Source organism: Emydura macquarii, unplaced genomic scaffold (assembly GCF_026122565.2).
Source record: "Emydura macquarii macquarii isolate MOO-44397 ecotype Brisbane River unplaced genomic scaffold, CSIRO-AGI_Emac_v2 contig_2863, whole genome shotgun sequence".
NCBI lineage: Eukaryota > Metazoa > Chordata > Testudines > Chelidae > Emydura > Emydura macquarii.
In genome coordinates this window covers 3,054,775-3,076,792 of record NW_027133000.1, presented here as the reverse complement: position 1 = coordinate 3,076,792, position 22,018 = coordinate 3,054,775, and positions in this window count along the sequence as shown.

Sequence of the window (22,018 nt, the reverse complement as noted above, 5' to 3'; positions counted from 1 at the left end):
TTATTGAATGAGCATTAATGCCTTTGCAGTACTTTGCATTAAAAATACAATTGTGTTTGTATTATTGTGACATTGTATGTACCTTCTCTAGTAGGAGGGGAATGCTAATTTATAACTCGGCTGGAATTCACAGCACACAAACAGAGGGTTAGAAACAAAACAAATATACTTCCTGGAAGGTTGCAGCCTAGAACTGCTTTATTTCCTGGGATCCAGAAATTTAATACACAACAACCAAATACAGACAGAGACATAACAGGCAGCTAACTACCTAAGGCAGAGAGGCACAACCCAGCCGCCTTGTTCCAGACTGGCTCTCTTGCAGACTGACTGCTGAGGACCCAGTCTGCACACATCCCCTAGACTGCCCTAGTCTACAAGCAGGACCAGGAAACCTCTTAGAAGGCGAAATGGTATCTTGTAATTTAACACAGTTTTCAGTGCATCACAGGTACAAAGTTAATGTACAGCCATCTTTGCCACCTCTCCCCCTGAGCTGTGTGTGTGTCCTGGAATCACAGCACAGAATCTCAGCCTCTATTTTTAATATTTTGCCAGGCTTCCTAGAGGCATCTTGTTGTGCATTATAAGTAAAGAAAAGAAAAGAAAACAAATAATGACAGATTAGCCAACACTGGCACCCTGAGCCAGAAGAAGTCCAAGGCAGACATGGATCTAAGAACAAGAACACAGATATCTGCCAGTGAATTTGAAAATGCCAATGCTGCTGAACCAGGAAATTACTCAAGAGCCTGCTGTTATACTTATTTTCCCATAAATAAGAGAACACTCCAATTGCAAGTCAGCAATACATTCTGCTTTGTAGTTATTTTTAACAAGAAAACAGATGTAAGAGTGCTGCTACCTTATGTCTTAAGACAGACTGGTAAGGTGAATGAGGCATACACAGAGAACACCAGACATAGTCATCCCCTACTAGAAGATGTTCTATTAGCATGACTTCTACTAACTAGAAAACTAGTGTAGATCAGCTTGAATTCTAATTTAACTTGTGGAACATTCTGTTCCAAAACATAGGTATCAAACCATCGGGAGCACCCCCATTGCATGATGAATGATGGCTGGAATGTGCAGTACTGGAAATTTGACCAGAGCACTGGGTATGTAAGACAGGTATGGGAGAAGAACAGGTTTCTGGTATGGAAGCAATAGTTGACACAGGATCATCTGGTGGGAGACAGCACAGCAGAGTGAATGCATTTGAGACCTGCCTGTAGCAAGATCATTAAGCAGGACTCGGCTGGATCCTTGCTGAGGAGAGTTCTATTTCCTTTGTTATTTATTGTGATGGGGCACCCACTACTACAGTCTTTTTTGCTCTCACACAGACCGCCCAGAGACTTTCCTTTTGTAGATACCACCTTGTAGTTTATTTACACTACTTCACCTCCTCACCTTTTACATGCTCATACAGCCATACTATTTACAGAGTCATTCATCTTAACTACCTCTGCTCCCTAGGGGTGGTAAGATCTCTCTACACAAAGAGCTCCCTTTATCAGGCCCAGCTAGTCTTTTCTCTCTCTCTTTTCTGCTTCCCCCCTTGCACTTCCTTCCCCTGCTCTTTTATCCAGCCTCCTTCTTAATGGGCTAGTTAGCTATCCATCCCCAATCTGATCTGGTAATCAGGAATTCTTCTACTTATTCAGGCCCTCCCTATGGACCTAACTGGTTAAACAGTGACTAGAGTGTTGGTTCAGTTACTGATTCTCAGTACACTGTCACATTTATCTAGTTATTTTGCTTTTGTTTTATAAAGATTATCCTTTGAGGAATAGGCCTTGTTGGCTACAAGTGACTTCTCTTTTGGTGAATAATTTCTCACTAGCGCAGTCTGTACCACACTTTGTGTGTGTGAGGCACACTAATCATACTACATGCTAATTAAACAGTTCCCAACATAGTTATAAGCTATCAGATGGACAGGAGTTCAAATGGGTCTGTTTTAAGAAATTAATTAGAAATCTAGCTAGAGGAAGAGACTTGGCCCTATCCTGCACATTCCTATTGGATGAGGAGTAGGAAATGATGTCAGTAAAGATAAAGATACATTTTGGCTGTGAGGACTTCTGGAAAGGTGTCAGATTTTCTTCAGTGTACAAGGCATGGGAGATGGTGAAAGAAAAGAAAATTAATTGGGGAAGAAAATACATGAATGGATGTCAGAAAAGTAGCAAAAAGAAGCAAGTGCTAAGCAAAGGATTAGTGCAAAAAAAAAAAAAAAAAAAAAAGGACTGTGGGGATCAAACAGTGTCTTTAAATAAGTTACAGTAGAATAGAGAATAAGTCTATAGAAAGGTATGCTGACAGCAAGGAAAGAGGGTTAAAAATAGTAAAGTGAGGAAACTCAAAGGGCTGAAATTTCAATTACACCAAGCAAACATCAATTTTAGGGCTTCCTTACATTGCCACAGCAAAAAATATGGGACTTAGTGTAATCGAGAATCAGGCCCAAAAACTTTGGATATTTGGTCTGAATAAGCCCCTCAAGAAAGTCTGAATGTATAACCACAGCCTGGCTGAACTATCTGAGTCTTCTGGGTCAGGCAAAACTAGGATTGAAATATTGTGACGATATCCACTCTCATGCTATTTCAGTTCCAGACAAAACCCCAAAGTGCAGAGAGACACAAAAGTGAAATTAATGGTAATTATAAATTAACAATAGTAATTCTGAACATTTATGAACCTGCAGATTCATTCTGAGTTATGACTGACGGTTCATGAAGTGAGGAAGGGGTGGGGTTCTCGTTCTATATTTTTTATTTATCACATTCTTAATTTAAAAACAAAAAAAGATTATATGAGCAGGAGATCCCTACAGTTGTTGCGGGTAACCTGTGCTCCTCTAGGGCTATATCTACACTTGCAGCTAGGGATGTGATTCCCAGCTCATACAGACATACTCCTGTTCGCGGTCATTGAGGTAGCATGCTAAAAATAGTAGTGTACCCACAATAGCATGGGCAGGGGCAAATAGTGGCATAAGCTAGCCACCCTGAGTACAAACCCATGTGGACCCCTAGGAGTATGTATTCAGGGCTGCTAGACTGCTGCTGCTGCCCACGCTACCATGGCTACTCTACTATTTTTAGCATGCTAGCTCTGAGAACTAGCACAAGTATGTTTATGCGAGCTGGGAATCTCAACTTTATCTGTGTAGGTGTAGCCTAATTTTTCATTCAGAGGCGGTTATAGTTCCAGAGCAGAGTCCATGTCTTTACTTGCTACATAAATCACCTTGCTATGTAAATTACATGGCACCACACAACAAATGTTAAGTAACAGCAGTCGTCAGAATAACTCCTGAGCTGTGGAACATTTTCTGGCCTGGAAGAAGTCACACAGACTCTTCATAGCTCTATTTTCAGAGACATTCCTATTTAGATGGCCAAAACCCAGAACTCCTCAGCCAGATGAATGAATGAAAATGAAGGGGAAAGGAAAAGCAAATTAATTGTAAAGTATTTCTTAACCTTTTCATGTAATTTTACTGCCCTACAGACCTTGAGTATAATTTTCCAAAGTGCCTAAGTCACATAGGAGCCTAAGTTCCATATTCACAAGTGACTTAGGAGCCAAAGTCTCACTGACTTCCAATGAGACTTAAGCTCCCAACTGTCTTTTCTACATGAACAATTAGACCGCAGCAAGCTGAGGTATGAATCTGCTCCGCACTTGCCTGGTGCAGTCTAATTGTCTACATGCACCCTGCTGACGTGTGTTAACATTTCATTAGAGTACTTTGAGCTAGTTCTGCTGCAACGAAAATGAGCTCAAAGTGATCTAACGAACTGGTAATGAGCGTCAGCAGGGCGCACATGGACAGGTAGGCTGACATAGAGTCACACCCTAGCTTGCTGAGGTCTAATTGGTTGTATAGGCAAGCCCTAAGTCACTTTTGACAATGGGACTTGAAATCCTGGCTCTAACTGAAGTCAACAGAGTTTTTGCCATTGACTTTAACATAGCCAGGATTTCACTCTTAGGAGTCTAAGTAACTTGGGCACTTTTGAAAATGTGTCTCCTTTGGTTAGCACTCTTTTCATCCCCTTCCTCTGTAGGGAGGGCCTGATCCAAAGCCCATTGAAGCCAATGGGAGTCTTTCTGTTGATGTCAAAGAGTTATGGATCAGGGCTTTAGTGACCTCCTCACCCTCTGAACCTCTTTCCTTCACAGTCAGCAGTCATCGCCCCCACCCTCTTTTCTTTAGCTGATGACTATTAGCTTCCTTTCATTTCAGGCCTGGTAGCAGTGAGGACAACCAGGTGTGGGGAGGAAGGTCAGTGGCACATACTTCAAGTATGAGTCATGGTACACATACTATCAGTGAGCAACTATTGTTTCTAACACAGAAGTAGCTGTGCGCCTGAGTTGCAAGTCTGGGTTTGTATCTGAACTTTTTCAAGTTCAGGGTTGGTCAAACTCAGGGGTTTCATTTGAATCCAAGTCTACATATAAAAAAAAAAAAAAAAAGAGGAAAAAAAAGAAGTCTGGGTTTGGAAGAACTCCAAAATGCATCATGTCTTGTCAACACAAAGCCCCATCCCACTCTACGGAAGAAAAGGAAAAGGAATGTAGACATACAGGGCCAAATCTGGCCTGTGTTATCTCAGCTTCACCCATCAAAGATAAAGCACTCTGCTCCCTGTATTGTGCACCATTTCAGTATGCAAACAAGGCTCCCCAAGAGTTCTGTTTGTGTCCGAGATGGCGAGGACAGAAAACAACCAAAACCAAATGCATCATCAGCCTCTGCTTGTGCTCTCCCAGGCTAGTAGGACAGAACTGACCTGTAATTAACGTGCCTTCCAGCATCTCAGTGTCTTGCCTTGTGCAGTTTTGTTCTATGCAATTCTATCCCGCACAAAATACTTCATTAAAAGAGAGTTAAGGTTAAAAGCGTTATCACAGAGTATGCAGTCACAAAACCCATCCAACAGTTCTAAACCTCCCTATGACACACAGACTACCTTCCACCACCCAATTAATATTAGGAAGTTAGTTATCTAGCCAGTTCCTCACTGCACATGAGAACTGACCTTTTGGCATCACCTCTGAACACTTTCAGGTACTACCTTATACAGATACAATTGTGCCCTTAATATTACTGAAAGGCCAAAAGACACACAGATATGTCAGTAATAGCTTGGCTCTGACATACTGGGAGAGCCCAAGCCCATGATGATAATGCAGATGCATTCGGATTTAGTCGTTTTTTCTCTCCTTAGCGTTTTAAAAACCTGGTTAAAAAGGCAAGAGCTAATGAAAACCCTGGTTTGTACAATCAAACGGTATTTGATGCAGTATCAGTAGAACATTTTTCACTCTGGAAGTGGCTGTTCCAAAAGCAAACTCTATTAAAGGAGGTACATCTAGATAGAAAACGCCTAGATTTGAGGAAATGAACTCTACCATTTAACTCCTCTAGTTTTTTGCCATTATGCAAATAGGTGTGATTTTGATCTGGTCTGCAGAGTTTACATCTGCCTGTCTCTAAAAATCTGGGAATTTCCTGCAAAGCATGGAACATGCTTGAGGCATCTAGTTTTTAACATTTATTTGCCAAAAAAGGGTGTATTTTTGGCTTCTTTCCACAATTACTTAATTCAGGGATTATGAAAAAGATGAAAATGGAAAACACCTTTCAGTTATTAAATGCCTCTTACATGATTCTGAATCTGGATAAATTAAGCCTCAAAAGTCACCACAAAAATCAAAATATAACCCCAAAGTAAGTCACAGTGGCTTCCTATTGCCCAGCTATAAACACCATTAATTAGCTGTAACCAAGGCAGACCGGTGTAGTACAGTGGTTAGAGCAGAGGAGTCAAAGTCAAACTACTGGGTTCTGTTCCTGTATTAAGTGACCTTGGGCAAGTAATGTAACTGCTTTGTGCCTCAGTTTCCTCATCATTAAAATTGGGGTGATGATGTTGCTGGTTGTGGTTGTGATGAGGCTAAATTTATTAATACTCAGTGTTGCCTACTCTCAAGAGTTTACTGTAAGTCTCATGATATTTGGTGTTTTTCTTATTGCTCCAATTCCTGGAGTCATGATATTACATGAGGATCTCAGCTTTCATTTTAAAAAAAGTCTCTCTCTCTCTCTCTGTCATGGTTGTGGAAAAGAGTGAACATATGACCCTCTAAGTGCTCAAACACAAAGAGGCAAATAAAAACAACTCAACATTGATTATTTTACAAGCTAATCTCATGATGTTTTTAGAGCCTGACTCATGATTTTGAATGCTTGGGGTTGGTATTAACTGAATACTTGCAAAGCACTTTTGAGATCCTTAGTATAAAATATTATTATGAAACCAGGCCAATGTTTTCAATAGTAACTACTGATTTTGGTTGCCTCCATTATTTGATGCTGAGCTTGAAAAACCAAAAAGGGTCCTGAGTTTCAGAGGGTGGGTGCTCAGCACTTGTGCAAACCAGGCCGCTTTAAGGTGTCTCACATTGTGCATCCAAAAGTTGAGGTGCCCGCCCCTTCCTGAATGATTTTGGAAAACCTTAGCCCCAATCCAGAATCATCCTTTCACCAGCCTGAATACAGTTAGTCTTGCAAAATGGAGCTAGTCCAAGCCTCCAGCCACCAGAATAACCTAAAACCTCCAGTACTCCCCTAGAATCACCCTTATCCAGTCAGACCAACAACAAAAGCTGTGTGCCCTCAAGAACTTTCTACTGAAGTCTGACTTTGCTGACCATTTTGGCCTTCCTTAATGAGCTGTAGGATTATGCCCCAGTTGTTTTGTTAGAGGGGCTGGCCTCCCTGGGCCACTGAGTCATGTTTAGGTCTACTGACTGTTTATATTTTACGAATCATCCAAGATGCCTGGATCTGGGTATTTAAGAAAATAACAAAATATATACATAAACTGAGAATAAATTCATCTCACCAATTGAGCAAGCACTGACAAGACAATGCAGCCATTGGAACACCCTGTTTAAGACAACAGTGAAGTAAAACACAGAATAAGGAAAGCAATAAAGAGGTTGGAGACTGGAATTTGTCTTAAACCTCCTTGGGAGCTGTCTACCCCATTTAAATGTCTATCTTGTTCCAAGGATGATTTGTAGCTATGTGGCATTCAGTTATCACTTCCTGGACTCACCACATATTGAGAATACACCTACCTATACCAAGCTATGTAAAAGCCAGATATCAAATTTACATAAATTAACATAACATTTACATAACCATGCCTTAGAAAAGAGTTTTGTTTAATTTCCATTCAAGGAAATTTAACCCATCCCTTTCAACCAATTCCCCATGGCAATGTCAGAAGCATCTCCCTCTCTCTTTCTCTGGGGACCTCAGGATCCCTCTTTTCATCTGTGGTTCCTCACCTCTCCCTCCCCTTAAATTATTCTATTCTCTCTTTCACTCCATTTCTCTCCTCTCCCCCATCTCTTTCTATTCCTCCTTACCCAAGTTCTGAGATGTCACTTGCATGGAGCAATGGAGCTCAGTTAGCTGGCCCTGCTGTTGCAGCAGCTACTTGCTGCTGCACTGCTGTCGGGTTGGCAAAAGTGTTTTGCCATCAGATTTCTTTTTTTAAATGGCAGCTATCTGAAATGTGCTCAGAGATGTAGAATATTAGAAACACCTGCTAAAATGGATATGAGGCAGGTGAGAAAATCAAAAGTGCATGATACGTGTAATTTATCACCAAGCTCCAGAATTTATCACATAATTATTATCACTATATATATATATATATAGTATAAGTATATTCTTATTTAAAACAATATGTAATCACCTAAATAATTATAGTTAATCATGACTGTAGTTTTCCTAGATGTGTTGTACTTGCAAAATTTAAAAAAAGAGCACTGGTAAGGAAATATCTAGACTGATTGTTAAATAGCAAAGGAGAGAAGAAAGTTCCCGCACTTTCTGCAAATAGGCAAATGCTGCTGAGTTGATTAGGACACGTCTAACTCCAAATGATAATATAAAATGGGCTATAGGTTGCCATTATACAAACAAGACTATTTCAAGTACTAAAATATTACAATTTTAATGCAAAATTATGGAAGTCTTTAAAATATCTATTACCAAATTACTACCATCGTCTTGAATTTCATACAGTAAGCTGATGTGCAATGTATTTTTTTATTTCAATCTTCCCCCTTAGGCTTACCCACAAAACTCAACCACATACTTATTCAGCAAATTAACTAATTTAATTTGTTCGCAAAGAAAAGCTCAGATCTTCATAGGCTTTGGCAGAAAACACTGGAATTATGGTGTCGTTGACACCATAACTATGGTTCGACCACAACCATGGCTCAAGGAAATATGTGGATTCAAAGAAAGCATAGCCCTCATTGGACAAATTCTGATGTTGTTTATGCTGTTGTAGAGTAACTTAATTGACTTCAGAGGTGTTACTCTGGATTTGCGCTGGTGTAACTGTGATCGTAATTGTTATTTCAAATTCTCCTGCACACAATGGGCTAGATTCCATATAGGGATATTTGTAAAGTTTCCTTTCACCCAAGTCAACCTCTTGGGCCAAATTTTTCCCTCTTTGACTCCCACATAAATACATTACATTCATGGCTGTAGCTTATAAGAGAATATAGGGAGCATGTAAGTTCTTTTTAAAGAAGTGGCATGATGTTAATAACATATCAACTTCAGAAGAGGGGAAAGGGAACTGACACTGTCAAACTGGAAAAGATCCATTTTGAAAAGCCATATTTAAGCAATAACAAATCAAGTAGCAGGACATTTGCTGGGGTTTAATGACTAGCCAGAAGAAGGTGGTGGCCTGAGGCACTACTTATGACCATTAACTCCAGACAATCATTAATCCCTCAAAATTACATATAGCTAAGAAAGTTATTGCTATTCTTCCCTGCTCCCCAAAACACTCCCCCAAACACCCCAAAATTTGTTAAAAACCAGTTAAAGTTGCTCAAGTGCAAATATCAACACAACCATAAAAATCATGAGCTAGGAAATCACTAGCTAATTCACCCAATTCTTATAACCCACAACCATGATTGTGCCTTCTCCACATTACTTCACCCATCTCCGCCACCCATGTCATACATGGTTCTTCCCTTCACCCCCACAGGAAGATGGAGCGAGGTGGTCTCTTAGGTAGGAAGGTCCAAAGGAGTTAAAGGCAACCAGAACAAATCATGGAGCATTGGTTGAATATTCTCAGGGTGAGATCCTGCATTAACCAAGCAGGCTCTCATGTCTTGCACTAGCTTCCAATTCTAAATGGTTTTGAAATGTAAGCCCAAGTACAGCACACACTATAGTAGTTTAGTTTTAAGGTGACAAAGATATGAATTACCAGGGTGAAGTCTGCTTTGAAAAGAAAAGGCTGCAACCTGCTCACCAGATGCAAATGCTAGAAGGTGACCTTGGCTACTGATGGAAGATGGTCACTCAGCAATAACTGGGAATCTAACTAGACTGCCACCAGACAGCAGGTGGGGAGCCACTTTCAATTGGTGGAACAGATATAATTTTTGCCGTACATTCCAGTTATTTCTGAACCACCAATATCACCCCTGTCTTCTCTGGACTGTGCCTTGGTCTGTTTGTGGTAATCCATGCCCGTATCCACCAGATATCGTGAAAGCCACTCAGCTGCTCACTCTGGGTGAGATGAGATAGAAATTAAATATGGTGTTGGCACTCAGCTTTATGACTGATTATTAAATGGCAAGGAAGGGAATTAGTGCCATCCATGTTTCTTGGTTAATAAACCCAATGATGCTTAGCCAGATCAGGTGAATTGAATCAGCTTTCAACCTTCCATTCAGTTTTTATAATCAATATTATTGAGCATAGGAAAACAATTATAGGTGTCCTTCCTTATAACCAATAAGGGCAGCAAAATTGGGTTTTGTATAAGTGCTAAGTGTTGCTATGTTATTTTTCCTACATTCCAAGTAATAGTCCTGTAGTCAACAGGACTACTCACAGAGTATGGTACTATTCAAAATAGCTTCACAGATTCTAAGGCCAGAAGTGACCACTTTGATCATCTAGTCTAACATCTTGCATGACACAAACCATAGGACTTCCCAGAATTAATTCCTATTTGAACTACAGCCTGTCGTTTAGAGAAACATCCAATTATGGTTTTAAAATTGCCAATGATAGAGAATCTGTCAAACCATTGATAAGTTGTTCCAATGTTTAGTTACTCTCACTGATAAAAATGTGTAATTTATTTCCAGTTGGAATACGTCAACTTCCAGCCATTGGATCTTGTTATTACCTTTAACTACTAGACTGAAGAGCCCATTATCAAATATTTGTTCCCCATGTAGGTACTGACAGACTGTGATCAAGTCACCCCTTAGCCTTCTCTTTAATAAGCTAAATAAATTGAGTTCCTTGTTTCTATCACTATAAGGCACGTTTTCCAATCCTTTAATCATTCTCATGGCTCTTCTCTGAACCCTCTCCAATTCATCAATATCCTTCTTCAATTGTGACACCAAAGCTGAACACAGTATTCCAGCAGCGGTCACATCAGTGCCAAATACAGAAGTGTGATAATCTCTCTATCCTAATCAAGATTCCCCTGTTTAAGTATCTAAGGATCACATTAGCCTTTCTGGCCACAGCATTGCACTGGAAGCTCAGGTTCAGCTAATTATCACCTTGACTTTATCACCATGTCAATTATCACCATGTCTTTTTCAGAGTCACTGCTTCCCAGGATACAGTCCCCAATCTGTAAGTACTGCCTCCATTCTTTGTTCCTAGATGTATACATTTACTTTTAGCTCTATTAAATGTGTATTATTTGCTTGCACCCAGCTTCTCAAGCTACCCAGATGGCTCTGTGTCAGTGACCTGTCCTCTTTTTTATTTACCACTCCCCCAATTTTTGTGTCATCTGTAAACTCTATCAGTGATGATTTTGTGTTTTTTTTCCAAATCACTGATCAAAGTAGTAAACAGCACAGGGTGAAGAACCAATTCTTGCAAGGCACCACAAGAAGCACAACCACTTGATGATTCCCCATTTTTCAGTTACCTTTTGAGACCCGTCAGTTTGCCAATTTTTAATCCATTTAATGTGTGCCATATTAAGTTTGTATCGTTCTAGTTTTTTAATCAAGTTGTTGTGTGGTACCAAGTCAAATGCCTTACAGAAATCTAAGGATATTGCATCAGCAATATTACTTTTACATGAGTAAACATGAGTCCAGCGAGCAGGAACAAGCCCACGGTGACCTTTCCCTTTTTAAAGGGCTTTCTCACCATTCAGTGCCCAGACTATCCCATCATCTGCATATGCACAACTCTTATTGATCATGTCTAAGTAATTAATTCTCACAACAGCCCTGAGATGAGATAGGTAAGTAATTAATATGCTCCCATTTCACACATATGCAAACTGAGGCAAGGAGGATAAAGGAATTGCCTGAGGCCACAGTAATGCCCCAATAATACAAATGGCACTGGGCACACAGTTATTCAAATGGTTTTTAGGCAATGTTATCCTGCCTTCAGTCAGCCAAATGCAGAGTCTACCACCGTCCTGCCACTGCTCAGTGTATAATTAAACCTTCTCTTGCTCACACATTAGGATAGTGCTTCATGAGCCAGGACAGCAGAGGATCAGCTGAGTCCCCTGAAATAATTGTTGGCACAGACACCCTGTCAATCTATATATTATTTAGAGGAAATAAAGTCCCTTCTTGTCCACACAAGTGAACACCAGATCTCCTGAGCACCCTGGCATCATGCACCCTCCAAGTGCATCCCACATTGGTGTCATGTACCTGCTTTTATGATGGACCAAGGCCTGCACAGTGAGCGAATAGAATCCTTTCTGGTTTGACATATCATATATACCTTGGGAGTGGGAGGCAGACAATGGGCACGTGTACCATCGATGGCCAAGCACAGTTCAGGAAACCCATTCTCTCAAAGCCAGCAAGTGTTTCAGGAAAACTAGCAATGTTCACCTCCCATCAGTAAACCACAGCAATAATTCCCTTGGAAACCACAACCACCATAGCATCAACTGTTGACTTGCCAACATCAATGGCTATGACTTAGCCATTGACCTGTAGCAGTTTGGGATAGCCAGCGCCTAGATGACAATAACAACCAACTTCTGGACTGGTATGGACTCCCTTATCTGTGCGTCCTGACACTGACAGGTTGGGACAAGCTCCTCAGACACTCCATGAAGGTGTTCTTCCTCATGCAGAAGTTCTGGAGCCACTGCTGGTCATCCCAGGTCTGCATGACAATGTAGTATTACCACTCTGCTCTTGTGGTCCTGCTTCAGAAGTGCCGATCAGCACAGGGAGAATCCACAGATATTACAACCTTCATGTCAGCACGCAGTCTGCATGATCTTCTCCCCAAAATCGGTGCTGTCTTCTGAAGGTCACAAGCCACAGACAAAATGGCCTCCAGCACATCTCATGCTTTCTATTTGTATCCTACTGCATTAGCAGCATCAAAAGCAGGAACAGTTCATTGTCCTGAGCTAGATCCATCCCCTGGCACCAGCTGGAACAGACAGAAGAAGTGAGGAGAGTGTAGAGTCAAAAGTGCTTTCGTTCACTGTGTTGGTGACTTAAGAACACTTCCTCACAAGGTCTCAGGAAGGATAGACAAGTTCTCCCATGGTACGCTGCAAAACAATTCCTAGAGCAACATAGTGCTGCACTAGGAACCATGGCATATGTTTCAAGAAATCGTAGCATGTGACTCAGGTTTCTGCAGCACCAGCATGGGTGAGGCTCTGGGACTATGACTCCAGTGTGGCTCAGCAGTGTGGACTTACAGGAGGGCTTGGCTAACTGGGCACACGTACCCAGATGCCCAGACCTAGGTAAACTCTTCAGTGAAGAAATACCCTGAAGCACCATTAGATCACAGGAGTTCCTGACTCCTTGGCTTGCACTCTGACCACACTCTCCCTCTAATTATAATTTCTGTAGGTATATACGCAATGCAGCCTGATTCCATGGGCCTTGGGTCATATGCCTGAGACCCTTCCCGCACCAACAACGAGGAGAGAGAAAGAACCAGAGTGCACATTATAAGGCATGACTGCCCTGTTCATGTGCTTCGGATAGAGATGGAGATTTTCAGTTTCCTCCATTTGTCATAGAAAGATTTGAGCAGAAGTGGAATCCTGTCAGGTACTTCCTGTCCTCCACGCACCTCTGTCAAAGAGCTCTTTGGAGGACACAGAAAGAGGATTAGTGTTACTAGGTATACTGTCTTTTGAAAATCTCAAGCAGCACTTGCTTCATAAATCTTTAATGCACAACAGTGCATTGGTATTTGAAAGCAACTTCACACTGAATACACACATGCGTGCACGTGCAAACCTTGCAGCAGAAAAAAAAATCCTGCTGTTTGTTGATGCAGATCCCAGCCTACATATGAAATTCCAGTGAAAGCTTCAGGAATGGAAGAAACATACATTTGAAGCCATTTTGCCATCCCTTTCATTCATGCAGTAGAATTCATTTTTCTATGCATTTCTGAAGTATTCACAGTGAGATTGCATTGACTCAGTATAGGGCTCAGGTTTGTACCTATATAACAGATATTAAATCTGCTGGGCCATTTTGATCAGGCTGATGTCCTTATTGATCAAGTCCTAATCAAAGGCCCAATATCGATTCCATTTAAGTTGATGACAATACTCACTTTGCCTTTCACAGAAACCATATCTAACCTTAAGTAGTTCCAACTGTATTTCACTTAAATAAAAACTAGCTTAAAACAAACACTGTATATGGTGTGCTCTCTGTGTGAAAGAAGGAAAGCACACATGATTTGGGTTTTAACCAAGCTGCAACTTTTAGTCAACTTACATTCAAGGTTCCTCTCAGAGGACAGCCCAGCGCAGTCACTCGCACCCCATTGATCCTTTGCCACTTGTTGGGGGCTCCCACCACAGGGGAAGCCAATCATCACACTAGGAGGGTCTCTGGGTGCTTTCACTCACCTGCTAGCATCCCTCCCCCTTTTGGGGGTTGAGGCAAGAAGAGACCTTGATCCCCAGCCAGCATCACCATCAAATCCCCCCGGGTTAGTGCCCCAGTCCCTGTCCACATTTGCTCGCAGGGGATTAGACACGATGCCCCCATCTCATACAGAGATGCCCTCAGGATGCCCAATGTGTTATCTTTTTGAATCCGGAACCTAAATTAGTGAGTTCCTGCACTAGGCACCAGCCACATGGAAGCACCAGCATCAGCTTGGCTGCTTCCCTCACAGCATGCATGGGCTACCTAGAAGTTTGGCCAACAAAATACAAAAATCACCCAGGAACCAACTGGCACCTGCATCAGAGAGGTGCACTCTTTCCTCTTGATAAAGCTCAGCCGCACTCCAGGCTATGCAGCCATGCCTGATAACCAAGTCAACTCTGGACTCCAGCCATGTCAATACTTTGCAGCTTGCCTTCCTCCTAGCACTATCCACTGCAGTCTACCAAACTTGGCGGGCCAACATCTCTGACCATACTACCCCATGCAGGGAAACATGTCCACTAGCAGTCCAGTAACCCACTTAGCTTTCAAAGTCAGTTTGAGGCCAGAGCACATTCCTAGGTCGTTCATCACTAGGTGAACAAAAATGATATCCGGTGTGTCCTCTTGGAGCACCAGTGCATGCAAGAGGGGCATGGGCTGGTCCCAGTGCATGTCCCATCTGCCATGCCAAGACAAAACCGTGTCCCACCTGAGGCCCAGCTGTGAGCCTCTCATCTAATTATACACTCTTTTGTAAACCCCTGAATAATGCTGTGCCTGCAAACACATAGCCTCAACCATGGGTGTGCTGCTATACATTCTGTGTGATTGACCACAGGAAAGAAACAAACATGGTTAAAATCTGTTTAACTTATGGCCCACCCCCTGCACTGACTTCCCCTCAGGCAACATGCCAGTTGTCCCAATTCCTTTCTCTTTTTCTCTCCTCTCCTTCAATATAAGTTCCCCAAACAGCAGGGAAAATATGTCCATGTACTCTGACCACCATATCTTCTCACATGTAAACTGGAGAGGATGGGCCCCCAGCTGATCAGAAGCAGCTGCATACAAGATCACATTCAAAGCACCTTAATAGACCCATTGGGTTGCTGTAATAAAGGCTTTGGGGCAGGGAGTGGGGGCTGGGGACAGCCATGGTTGTGGAGCCATGGGGCTGTGATGCTGTAATCTGTGAGACCACCATCTGAGGCGCTGGCCTCTGGAGGGCCAGTAGCTGGGGACAGGCCTGTAAATGGGGGGGTCCCCCATCCGATACCCATGTGTTCCACCACATCCCTGTTCACGTCCCTCTTGTGTTCCCCTGCAGGCCTGACCCTGACGCCACCCAGAGCCTAGCCATCACTCCCACCAGGGCTGCCTGACTGAAATCCTGCAGGCACACTAGCGGAAGGGAGCATGCTGAACCTCAAACACCCCCACCAAGGGCGGGCGTATCTTCAGGGCCTGCCCCCTGCTCTTCCAGTAGGCCCCAACTGTTCGTGAACTTGCCCTGCTACAGGGACTAGGGTGGCCTATGTTTTGTTGTTTTCCAGAACACCGATCCAGTCAGAACTGGACTGCATCATCTCTACTAGTTGCCCTATCGCAGGCCACTTAGGACATAGTTCCCTTCCTGGCCTCTTGGACTTTTCTCTGTCCTTTCTGATCTTCAGGGCTGCATCGTGGTCCAGGCTAGGCAACACACATCCCATGCACCAAGTGCCTGCAACAGGTCTGTTTAGCCCATCCTGCTGCCTCACTGAGTCTCAGTCCTAGCCCTGCAGCTAGCCAGCCACATGCCCTGGATAATCAAGCAGTTTTTGGTTGTTACTAGACAGCTGCTTATGATTCATGTGCTCTGCCTGCTCTAAACTCCCATTGCCTTCAAGAGGAACAGGATCTGACTCTATGTAGTTCAAACTGTATTTCACTTAAATAAAAACAAACTAAAACCAAATTCCATACACTTGAATCAGTGGCAAAGCCCTTGAAGATGGTGATCGAGAGCCTTGGAACAACAATAGCACACTTGAGCATTCAGGTCTCAAACAGTGAGATTGCCCCCTGCACACCCCATCTCTCTGGATTATTTTTCATTGCTAGAGGAGAGGATATCCCTTTTCAGTGTCTTTTCTTTGTTTTCTTTACTATGAGCAGGGGAGGAGAGTACCACCATAAGCTGACTTCTTTGATAGAATACCCTAATGACTCAGAAACACAAACTCTCTGGAAACACTTGCTTTACATATTTTACCCAGCAGCAGCTCATCCCGATTTGTCTTCCTTTCTCCTATGCTGCCAACATCTTTGGCCTGCTCCATCTTCCTTGCATCTGTACATTCTGCATCCATCACGGGGAAGCAGCCTGGCAAAAGCCAAAGTTGTGAGTGAAAATTCACTTAATAGTCTCAGACCATGTGCCTCAGGATGATTATTCTTTACAATATTCGGGCTTTTCGCCCAGATGCCCAACCCTGACTCTCCCCTTGGCGGGCACAGTGACATCTGGCTCATAACTACATAAAGAACAGCAGGATTTGTGTTACAACAAGCAAAAACACACCAATTTTTTTCATTTGTTTGTTTTGTTTTGAAGCTACACCATTTTTTTTTTTCTTTTTCTCACTGTGGTGATGATCTCTTTGGAAGCCACAAAAAGAAGATTCATGCTGCAAGTGGCTCTAAGATCTTACGCTGAACGTGTGCTATAATAGAGAAATCACAAGGAAGGGAGGTTCTATGCTGCTGCTATACAATTAAAAATGTGCATGTCATTTGTAGATTATGATTTATTTGCTTACATGTAGTTTAACAATGAAACTTACAAATCTCTACAAGGGGCATTTCTACAATAAATTCTGTTTAGAGACAATGATAACGGGCATCAGAAAGAAATGGATGGCAGCTCTGAACATGCCTGTAAGATTGCATTGAAAGAAGACACTATACAAAGTATTCCAGTAGCACAATCCCAATTTAGGTATGAGAGATGAGAGTACCTTGAGTCTGAAGTGCAAACAAAATGGACTATTTCTACACAGACAGAGGGGCAGGGAGTCAAAAAACTGGCTGGACTTGTTGCTTTGAAGGTCAGCATACCCCCATCAGCCCCAAGGCAAAAGGGTTTGCTCTTTAATGGCTTCATGCCCTCAAATTAAGGTTTCCACGTGCAATCCTTTTGAACAAATGTTTATGTTTGTCCTGTTTTCATTACTTACTCATCAGAAGCCCCTGCAGTTACCCATGCACAAGGTGGATGAACCAGAGACAGGTTCAAAGCAGGGTTTCTGTGTTTTTTTAAAAAATATTTAACTACCTGATTTGCACAAACAAAACAAAAGTGAGTGCCTTTCCACATGAAAAATCTGTATGTGCAATTGTGGGTGCAAATTTAGAGGCTGAGATGAAGCTCCTTTGAAAATTGGACTCAGTCTCTTAGGCTCTCTGAGGCGTAGTGGGATATTTTCATCCAGAATATGAACTAAAGCTTCTTTTCCATTTTAAACTTGCACAAACTTCAGTTTAAGAACAAAGGTTATTTTAGGAAGGAAAAAAAGATGGGATTCTGCTTAAGGCCCCAACACTAAGGACTCTGGACATCTGGGTTCAATTCCCAGCTCCACCACAGACTTCAGTCTCCATGTGCTTCCATTCCTCATCTGTTGTATGGGGAGAATAGCACTTCCCTGTCTCACAGGAGTGTTAGGAGGGGAAATTCATTAATAATCGTGAGATGCTCAGATACTCTGATGAAGGCCATATAAAGTAGTCAGACCAGATATCTAAGCTACAAGTGGGAAAGATACATTTGAAACCACTCTTGTTTCTGATAGATAAGAAAGGAGATTTTTATCTCCCCCTCAGAGCCCATTTTCACTACTCTATAAGCTTTCCTCCTCACCATTATAGTTCGCACTCTAGACATGTTCGTCCTGGCCAGTGAGGATTTGTCAAAGTGTGTGTATCTTTTGGTTCATCATCAGTTTTCCTTCACCATCCAGAAGGATAACTGTTAGCATCACATGGCACCCCATCCCATTCAGGGGGCTGAGCACAGCACTCTTAGCTCTTTTGTCAGCCCAAGAGATTGAGGGACTTAGACCAGGAATGAAACTCATGGTCCCTCGCAGCAAATACAGCAAATTAATGCCAGGCTCCCAGGAAGGACCTAGCTGCAAATACTCACCTCAGATTTTGGTACAATTTAATTCATCATGGGTGTTTAGCCCCTTCCCCTGCCATCTCCATATCTTGTATGCTACATCCCTGTATCAGCCTGGGGCAACTTTTTATGAGCAGATATAAAACTTCAAAAATGAAGGTTTATTGTGAAAATGCTGGCACAACCTTAACTAACGTGGGACAAACTGGCGCTATGATAATTAAGTAAACATTTAAATGGGCAGTCATTTGTTCAGTATGATGATCCTTCCGGTGGAACACCTCAAAGCCATGGTCCATTACTTCATGCTACCCTCCTACCAAACACACAGCCTCTGCAGACAAAGATGAATACATGCAGCAGTCAGTAGTAAGAAATGGTACACATGACAATAAGTAAAAGGATAAGGAGTCTCTGATAACTCAGTGTTGCATGTTTGTCCCATGTCATCTGATTTTCATGTGTGTGTATGAAGAGAGCTGCACTTTGCTGTTGTCCTCACCAAAAAGAGACAACTGGGCTTTCATCCAAGGAACTAGACTTCCTTCTTTTTCAGAAACTTCTCAATAAAAGATACATCCAGCCCTGGCGACACTCAGTGTCTGCTGTGTCCTTTTATTAAAGAAGGAATAAAGAAATCTTTCACTAAAGTGGCCTGTGTCATGATCTGAGGCAAGCTGCACCTCTGTTCAATTTCTCTGTGCACCCCCTTAGTGGCACCCTCTCATGCCTTTACCTCTGCTGGGGTGGAATTCCACAATTCTCCCACTCTTATCCCAGACCGTGGGCTACAGGACCCAGTGTATCAACCATGTCTACCAACAGGGTAAACCTGAGCTTGGATACCTGAGATTCTTCCTTTCAGGAGTTTTGGATCAATGGTACACAGCAACAAAACAACTTCTTAAAAATATTTCTTATTTTAACAATAGGAACAAAGCATTTAGAGAAAAAGGATTTTAAAATCTAACAGTCTACATGTAAGTCTCTTTTAACTAAGTTTATCATTCCCTGATCCAGCCTAGACAGACCTAACTTCTTCATACATCATCAGTATGTGCCTTTGTTTGTCTGGTTCCCCAGAACAATCATCCCCTTCTCTTGAGTGTGTTCCTTTTAAAACCTGCCACAGTTCTTTTGATCTCCTTGTTCAGGGCCTCTTCCTGTCCTAGCACTGTCTCATCACAACTCATTGTTTGCTGAGAAGTGACTTATCTGGAGCCATTCTTTTTTTTCCTTGCTTTTTTCCCCCAGACCCTCATATTAAACAAAAACAATCTATTCTTATTGTAAACATCCCCAAAAAAATGTCAACATACAGTTGTCATCAGGTCTTACAAAGCAGCTCCAAATTCATCACAGCCCGCATTTAAATCTCCCTGAACTTTGTGAAAATTTGAATCTGACTCCAAATCTGAACTTTCCTGAAAGATCTAGTAAAGACTTACTTTCCCTTAAAACTGTAATGGAAGCAGAAAAAACATGTCTTATCAAATCAGATCAGTCATCCATATGTAGTATCCTGATTTCATTAATGGCCTTTAAAGGAAGACACACACAAAACCCAACATCCACAATAAACCTGGCCAGCTGTGTAAAATTGATCATGGATGAAAAACTCCATCCTGACTCCTGTGCCAATCATTTGCTGCCCTGAAATATGTGATTTGACTACCCCTATCTTTTTTCACAAGCCACAAAATCTGGCTCTGATTCCAGACCTCAGATCTAGCATATGACTTAGTCCTGCTGTTATAAAATTAGATGTCACTTTCATATTCAAGAGCTGGATCTGAGACTGGATTCTGAATACCCTCAAATTTCAGGCATGTTTTAAGCTTTAGCTTGGGAATATGTATGATTAAATATTTTGTTACTGGTCATAAAATGATCAAACCCTCTTCAGTTTAACCCAGCTACTGAACTGCAATGATAATTTCGTTGTATACTTACAGTAGGTGAAAGAAAATGAAAGCAAGCAAGCAAACACACACAAAAAGCACAGGCAGTTACCTTTCATTCTGGGTGGTGCTATCTGGGTTACATTGGGAGATACATTAGCATATGGCCTACATTTTATAAATTAATTTTGTTCTCAAGTTAGGTGTTCTTTTTCCCTCCTTCCAGGTAATTGGAACTATTGTAGGGGTATTAATGTAACTGCTCTGCTGTATGTTTCCCCTCCCCTTGAGGCAGGCTTTAAGTGGCAAGGGGAAGTCCTTCTGGTAATCAAGGGCCAAACACTGCTGACTCCCCTTTTCTGCACAATGCAATGATCACTTCAGCAAAGCAGCAGCAGCAGCAACTAATGACATTTCACAAGGGGCTGCTCAAAGCTTTTAGGACAAAGAATAAACTGCACTGGAAATGGAGGAGGAAAACACTAAATAAGAAGCTGTCAGTTAAGGTGTGCAAGAAAAAGATAAAAGGCAGCAAAGAATTTGAGCTAAAAGAGGCTTGGGGAATTAGGAGAGCTTCTACAAATCTTCAGGAGGGGAACCAAAAAATGTTAGTGGAAAGATGGAGCTATTCAAACAAGATGAGGGGGTTGATATGAATAAGTCTGAAATTGATGACATAGACTCCTTTTCAAAACGGTCTTTAACAAGACCGATGGAGTTTGGACAATTAGGAAATAGGGTTTGTAAAAAGAGTTGTGGATATAAAGCAGGTCAGGGTATACTGGGGAAATTAAGGAGGTCCTGAAGACGAGTGTTTTAAGAGGTTAAGGGACTTAAGGCAGTTAAAAAAAAATAATGGAATCTCTGACAAATAGTTTAAAGAATTGGGGAGAACTGGGGAGGTACAAGGGCACCGGAGAAAGGGCAAATGTAGTAAATTTAAAAAAAAGGAAGAATGAGTGATTTATGGCAATCATCATCCAGCAAATTAATTTGAGTCCTAAGTAATGGCAGTTAATGCTTGAGTAAGAGCACAGGCTGTTACTACTTGAGTTAAAGTCAATAGGATTTAGATACTTAAATACCAGTAAGGATCTGAGCTATAGTCTCTGGGCCCAGCTGTTAGTGGGAGGCATAATCATATGCACTAGGTCAGTGTATTACACTGAGACATGGAAATAACTAACAAGGACTGGAACAGGACTACGCATGTGATGTTAACCTCCCTCCTTTCTTGACATGTTACCTTTTTTCCCTTCCCTATCTGAGAAAGCCCTGGTTCTAGGCCTTTGGCAACATGGTGTTTGTTCATGTATTGTATTCTCATCAAACAGTTATACTGTTTCTATAGTATTGCTAATTCAAGTATTGCTCCTATTGAATGACTGATCCTGATCCATAATAATTTGTTTCTTGCAGAATGGTCTTGATTTACAAAACTGACTGGTTAATTTTAGGGGGTGGAGGAGGTCCTTCTCTTGTTGGATTATGCTAACTGAAAAGGCTGACAATATTAGTAAAAAGTATGATTTCTAAGTATAGAGGGTAATTTGTATAGTGTTTGTTGTAATTTTTTATGCCTTCTTGATCTCTGCACTCAAACTGCATGCCTTCTTCATTCCTTACTCAGTAAAAAGAATTTCCAATAAAGCTTTGTTGAAATGAACCTCCTTGCCTTCCACATTTCACATGGGAACTGTAGGGTATTTCTTTTCCAGGGCAGGTATTTACTTTTTCTCAGTTTGGATGACTCCATCATAAATTTAACAAGAAACTCTTTATGTAATGACCTCAGGAAAAGAAAGAGGAAAAAATGAAGTTTAAATGTAAATGAAAGAAAAGACAACAACCAAATCTCTAAAATCATAGTAACACTATTCTTTCTGTTAAGTATAGTATCTCCAAAACCACATGAGTTCACTGT